The following is a 6,092-nucleotide window of genomic DNA, read 5'->3' on the forward strand; positions in this document are numbered from 1 at the left end:
TCAGGGCTGGCACCGGGTGGAGGTGCTCCAAGGGGGACCAGGCCCTGGCCAAGCATTGCCCGGTGTTAGCAGGGCTGGGGGCTCTCCGGGGGCAGTGCCCTGCCACTCATCCTCTGCCAGCTCACTAGAGCCGGGGGCCTGAGCAGGGAGAAAGATCCTGTCTCCAAGCAAAGGTGATGAGAGCTGGGAAGGGAACCGACAGACTGAGGGTCCCTGGGGCCCTTCACTGCCAGCTTCTGGCTAATGCTCTGTCCCCAGCTCCCCCCAGGCAGCTCAGAAATTGCTGTGTGAAGCAATTCCACTTTGAGCACCGAGGTAGTCCCCTGCCCGCCCTGCCCAATGCCACGGTGCCCAGGGCCTGGTTCCTGCGGGGCTCCCACCAGGAGATTTACGGGTGGGACGCTCATAAAATCAGGAATCCAGAGGGGACAGGCCAAAGGCTGCCCAAGGCCAGAGATGTTTGTGGCCCAATATCTGAGTGTCTGCCTCCCCCGGAGGGACGTATTCCTGGAGCTTTCATCACAGGGCAATCTTTAATTCAAGATTAATCTTCGGTGCCTGCAGGACAGTCCTGAAGGGTTGGCATCCTGCATGCTGGGAGTGTGGCCAGTGGTGGGGGGAGGCAGCCGAAGTGGGGACATGCTTGGGGCATGGCCCATGGGGGTGGCGGGGGGCGCCCTCTGGCCAGGGCCTGTGGGTGTGGTTTGGGGGGGGGGCCCACTCGGGGCAGGGCCGGTGGGGCTGTCTGTACTGATCTCTCCCTAATCCCTTTCTGCACCCAGAGGACCATGAAGTGGTTTCTCCCCGTCCTGCTCTGCGTGGCTCTCAGCTATGCTGCAAAGCAAAGGCAGCAGCCGGCGGAATGGGACTACAGATCCGAAGGTAAAGCCGCCCCCAAAATCTCAGCACGGCTTGAATCGTCTGGCCCAGGGTGGCTGCAGACACAGGGCTGGGGGCCCAGCCACGGAGCAGCAGCTCCCAGCTGACCCCAAGTCACCTCTGTCCCTGTGGGCTCTGCCAGGGAGAGGTGGCCGCTAGCTCAGACCAGGACTCCTGGGTTCCAGGGCAGCTCCGCCAGTGCCGTGCTGTGTGACTTTGAACCTACTCCTTCCCCCTTTGTGCCTCAGTTTCCCTGCTAGATGACAGGGCTGATAACCCTGTGCTCCCTCCCAGGGCTGGGAAAGGGAATCAGCGCATCTGTGCTGTGCTTTGGGAGCCTCGGCTGGACAGCGCTAGGGACAAGCAATGGGTGTGGGAATCATGGTGTCTCTGAGGGACGTGGCCGAAGTTGAGAGCTGGAGCCGTCGTGGTCCTGGGGGCAGGGAGGGGAGGGGTTCTGTGGGCTCGGCAAGGCTTCCCCAGCTCTAGTTGCTGGCTCCAGGTCCCCCAGCAGCCGGGGCTGCCGTGGGCCTAGGTGCTCCCCAGGGTTTGTCTCCTTCCCAGCTGAGAAGGTGAGCCTGAGGGGATGTGCCAACCTCACCGTGGTCCTGGACAACTGGAAATTCGCCATCGTGACGGAGATCAAGAACCTGCTCCTGTACGACCACCAAACCGTGCTCCCCGACTACGGCAGGTGAGCCGGGGCGCCGGGAAACTCCAACGCCAGCCTGTGCCGGTGCCGGCCGCATGCTGACCAAAGCTGACGGGCATGGAGCTCTCCGGTCCTGGGTCCCACTCTAGACGTGGGCCCACGTGAGAGGCGTTTGTGGTGTCTAGTTGCTTATGGACGCGTGTCCAGGCTCTACAGGGCACTGCTGGGGAGACGCTGGTCTGGACCAGGCCAAGGGGGTGGGATGGGAAGCTCGCATGGTGCCTGCCCTGGCTATGCCTGAACCAGCCAGTGCTGGGGGGGGGGGGGCAGCAAGGGCTCCCCCATTGTTGCGGGGGGGGGGGGGGGCTATACATCTCTGTGAAGCCTGGGGGGAAGCTCACTCCCTCCCTCACTGTCCCGCCATAGGATCAAATCCCTTTCCGAAGCCCTCGATGACCTCTACAAAGAATTCAACGCGCTGAAGGGCCGGCTCGGGGAGCTGACCACCCGCTTCGAGGGGGTGGAGGCCTTTGTGGATGAGATGAACACGAGCCGAGGCCAGACTCCGGCCAAGCCTCCGATCAGGGCCGCTCAGCCGGAGGCTGACAAACCGGTGGCCCCCGCCAAACGCCGCCGGGTCCTGGTCAGGAACAACCGGAAGCCCGTGGAGCAGCCAGGGGATGGGTCTCAGTAGGGCCAGCCCCAGCCGCACGCCCTGGGGGCCAGAAATGCCGCGGACTTTCCCATGCGTTTAGAAGCTGCATGTGTCTTTCTTTCTTCCCTAAAGAGACGTTTCCCCGCAGGTGGCTGCAGGCGGGAGCCGGGCACCCGGGCATTCCCCTGCCCTCTGGATCAGCACCAGCTTCCTGCTCACCGCCCCGCAGCTGCAGTGCTGCCAGCAGGGTGGACTCAGGCAGGATCCACTGGATCATGTTCTGGGGGGAGCTCCTGGACCCCGCGACTGGGTGTTGTGCCCACGACCGGGACCAGGCAGCAGTGCCATGAGCTGCAGGGGGCATGGGTTTCTTTGAATCCAGACTCTAGCTGGTCTTAATCCACCGCTGGCTGTACTGAAGCACACGCTGGGGCTTGTGGGAGGGGAGCTGGAGGGACGGGGGATGCTGGGGTGCCACCTTCTGGTGGGAGAAAGGTGCCCATTGGCTCTGGACGGCACAGCAGATCAGGCACTTGCCTGTTGCATGTGGAGTGAGTGTAGGGGGTCTTGGGCTCATTCCACCCCCCACCCCCAATTTGCTCACTGCACAAAATAAACTGTGAGGCCTGCTTGGCCCAGGCTGCTGTGGGACCAGAGCCAGGGCCTGAGAGGGAGCGTTGGCCTGGGTGCGTGGGGGAGGCTGGTGGGCACCTGCAAAGCCCAGGCCAGCCTAGCTCGCCCTTCGCTTGCACAACCAGGAGAATTCTTTACTAGCCAGACCTGCTCTCCATGTCCCACAGCGGCATTCACCTGGGCTTGAGAACCCAACGGGGGGTAGCCAATCTGAAATCAGCCAGGCCTAGCCACAGGTGTGTGCGGGAAAGGGCCTTATATACAGGCAGCCCTAGGAAACCCATCAACGGGGTGCGGGACTGGCCAGCAGTGGGCACGCTTAGCGAGGGCAGGGGCTGCAGGTGCAAGCGAGCTGTGCCCGGGCAGTTCCGAAAACCTGGGCCATGGTGGGTTTGGGCGGGAGGGGGGCTGGGCTTAACCTGCTGGGCTCTAGGGGAAATGAGTCGCTCCTGGATTTTTTCCCTCAATGGGAGGGAGAACCCGCCCCTCGCACCACATTGCTGGCTGCCCCTCCAGCCACTCACTGGTGAGACGCCCTAGTTTCTGGAACGTTCAAGTTTTGAGGCAAAACAAACAAAAAAAAATATCTTGGAAATTAAAGGACCTGCCTGTTCCGCTTGCTTCATTCCCGCCCCGCTGCAGGAGCCAGAACCCATGAGCGGGAAGACGGGGCGGACAGCAGGGACAGCGGAACGCCAAGCTGCCACGTAGCCAACTCGCCCTGATACGCCGCAGCTGGCTAGCGAGCGATGCAGCCGCCCAGCCTGTTCCCTCTGGGGTGAGAGCTGCAGGCGCTGGCCCCCCCAGCCTGCGTTTCACATTCAACTCGGTGAGGTGCAGGAAGCTCAAAGCACCAGCGTTTTGGAGCAAATCTGGCTGGGGACCTAGAGGAAATAACAGTGTCTGGGCCTCGCTCCAGTCCCTAGTGCAACTGGAGAGGCCTGGGGACGCTGCGGGCCAGGGCTCCCCCGTCGCTTTGCCTGGCTGTAATCACAAGCTCCTGCTCTCTCGCTTTCACAAGTATATCGGGCGTTCCTTCCCGCTGCGCGGCCCAGGTCCCCTGCGCGCGTGGGGCCAGGGCGCAGCAGGGTGGAGTTTGTGTACCGTCTTCAAATAAAGATCTTTCTATTACCGTCACCGCTTTCTCCTGCTGGAATCGTAACAGAAAAGTCAGCAAACGCCCCCGGCCGGCCAGAGGCCAGCATGGCTGTGATCCGGAGGAGAGACAGCTGCCCCCACTAGCATTGCACTGCGTACGCACGGGAACACCAGCCAGGCGCGAGTGCCATGACGCAGGCTGTTGAGTCGGTTTCAGCCAGGCAAAAGCCTGAGCTCTCACAAGAAACCTTCGAAGACTTAGTTCCAGCCCTTTCCAGAGCCGAGTTCTTACGGCGGAAGGGCCCGGCAGTGGGTTGTCCGGCCTCTCCGTTCTAGGTTGCTGGTTTAAATCCAGCCAAGGGCAGGCGTCCCCAAGTCATTGTCCTCCTCGTTAGATTCCCACCACAAGCAGTACTAACTGGCCCCCATCTCAGCAGTGAGGCCGGCCCGGGGCTGATCTGGCCAGCCACTCAAGTCCCTTCTCAGGCAGGATGGCGGGGTGTATAGGAGATCATCACTGCCTCCCCACTGTGCTGGGGTGAACAGAGGGCTACCGCTTGGCACTCTGCCATCCGTGGATCTCAAGTGCTTCACAAAAGGGTGGTGGTGTCATTCCTTCCACCGCTGGGGAAACTGAGGCAGGGAAAGGCCTTTCCCTAAAGCTGTACAGCAAGTCTGCTAGAGCTGGGAAGTGGCTATGCCCCACTCCTAGCCCTATGCCCTCCCCAGGGCTCTGCGCTGCCCTCACTCTCCAGGGGAACTCCAGCCAGCCAGAGCGTGTTGGAAACATTCAGCCTGGCCCAGCTCCCAACGCTGCTCCTGCTGGAGCTAACCCTGTGCTCACAGCATGGTTTCCCTGTTTTCAAGGCAACCAGTGGCCTCCCTCAGGCCAGCCCTCGACCGCCCCTTCCTCTGCGGCAGTCACTTGGTGCCACCTCGTGGTGCCCCAGAGCTGGCATCACCCCCCTGCAGGCAGGTCTCTCTGCCCTGTGCCTCCTTCCAGGGGGTGTTGGAAGAAAAGGGGGGTTGATAACGTGGGGCTCACACTGCAGATTTTGTGGAGCTGGGCCTGTCTCTGAGCCCCACTGCAGGGCACTCAACAGAGCACTGGATCAGCACTACCTGGAGAGGGGGCTGGGAGCCAGGACGCCTGGGTTCGCTCCCTGGCTCTGGGAGGGGAGTGGAAGTTAGTGGTTACAGGGCGGGGGTGTGTGTGTGTGTGTGTGTGTGTGAGAGAGAGAGAGAGAGAGAGAGCCAGGACTCCTGGGTTCTCTCCCTGGCTCTGGGAAGGGAGTGGGGTGTAGTGGTCATGGGGGGGGGGCTGTTGGGAGCCAGGACTCCTGGGTTCTTTCCCCAGCTCTGGGAGGGGAGTGGAAGTTAGTGGTTACAGGGCGGGGGTGTGTGTGTGTGTGTGAGAGAGAGAGAGAGAGAGAGAGAGCCAGGACTCCTGGGTTCTCTCCCTGGCTCTGGGAAGGGAGTGGGGTGTAGTGGTCATGGGGGGGGGGCTGTTGGGAGCCAGGACTCCTGGGTTCTTTCCCCAGCTCTGGGAGGGGAGTGGGGTCTGGTGGGTTAGAGCAGGGGGGGCTGGGAGCCAGGACTCCTGGGTTCTCTCCCCAGCTCTAGAAGGGGAGTGGGGTCTGGTGGGTTAGAGCAGCGGGGGCTGGGAGCCAGGACGCCTGGGTTCTCTCCCTGGCTCTGGGAAGGGAGTAGGGTGTAGTGGTCACAGTGGGGGGGGGGGGGGGGTGTTGGGAGCCAGGACGCCTGGGTTCTCTCCCCGGCTTTGGGGGGGGAGTGGGGGCCACTGGTTACACCGGGGAGCCGCTGCTGGCTGCCCCGCCCCGGGGGGTGTCACAGCGAGCCCCTCCTCCTGCAGCCCTTCCCGCTTTACGGCCTGTCGCAAACGCCCCCCGCCCCATTGCGGCGGCCGCGGAGGGAGCCGTAAGGCGGAGACGCCCTCGCCCCGGTACCTGCGGCCCCGAAGCCCCCGGGCGGCCTGAGGGGGGCGGGGGTCGGGCTGGGAGGGGACCCTGGGGAGCAGGTTGGGGGGCCGCGGGCGCGGGGCCCCTCCCCGGGGGGGGGAGAAAGGAGGTTGGGGGGCCGCGGGCGCAGGGCCCCTCCCCGGGGGGGGGGGAGAAAGGAGGTTGGGGGGCCGCGGGCGCAGGGCCCCTCCCCGGG

Source organism: Emys orbicularis, chromosome 13 (genome assembly GCF_028017835.1).
Source record: "Emys orbicularis isolate rEmyOrb1 chromosome 13, rEmyOrb1.hap1, whole genome shotgun sequence".
Lineage (NCBI taxonomy): Eukaryota > Metazoa > Chordata > Testudines > Emydidae > Emys > Emys orbicularis.